We start from the raw sequence: 754 nt of genomic DNA on the forward strand, positions 1-754 counted from the left end.
TGTGCAATGAGATTCTCCTTTTCATTTTGACGGCTTCAAGCCTGTCGTCTGGCATCATGTTCTCTTCTCTCTTGTCTCATTTCTTGTGATTGATTTAAAAATATACTTTTTAATCTACTTTTTAATCTTCTTGCGTCCAATTTTTCCTGAGTGAGACTGGCTGTTCTTCGCCTTTGTCTGTCTCTCTCTCTCTGGCTAACAGTCGCCTTCTGCCTGCCTCATTCTCCAGAGCAGAAGAAAGAGTATCAGTGTATGGATAACAAAGACTATATACCGTAAATAAGTTATGAGAATACGAATGACTAAAAGTATCAATGAACTGATAACAAACACTATATACTGTAAATAAAGCATTGGATTACGGATAACTTAAATTATTAGTGAACTGATAATAAACACTATATACTGTAAATATATACATAGACATTGGAACCGAAATGTTAAAGAAAATGATCTTCGGAACATGTAAACAAAGCATTTCACCTGTGAAATGATTCGTCAGAGTGTCCATTAACCCTATTTTATAGGGAAGCCTCTACAGGCATATATAATAACGTCGCTATCTTTGTCACTTTCTCTCTCTCATTACTGTTACCTTACCTCACTCCTTCTCAGTCATGGCTATTACTCTCACTAGTTCTCCTTCACTGAATTACTATTTTCTCTCCTCTCCTTTCATTTATAATACTCTTTCTCCTCCTCTCTCTTACTGCGTGATTTTGGACAAATATATATATATATATATATATATATA

General features: G+C 34.7%; 1 protein-coding gene across 1 annotated transcript in view; it reads left to right on the forward strand.

Annotated features, from left to right (window-relative positions):
• Positions 1-754, forward strand: part of LOC106883815 (uncharacterized) — a 1,102,017-nt gene that overhangs the window by 740,651 nt on the left and 360,612 nt on the right. The window lies entirely within an intron of this gene.

The sequence above is a fragment of the Octopus bimaculoides genome, chromosome 10 (genome assembly GCF_001194135.2).
Source record: "Octopus bimaculoides isolate UCB-OBI-ISO-001 chromosome 10, ASM119413v2, whole genome shotgun sequence".
Taxonomy (NCBI): domain Eukaryota; kingdom Metazoa; phylum Mollusca; class Cephalopoda; order Octopoda; family Octopodidae; genus Octopus; species Octopus bimaculoides.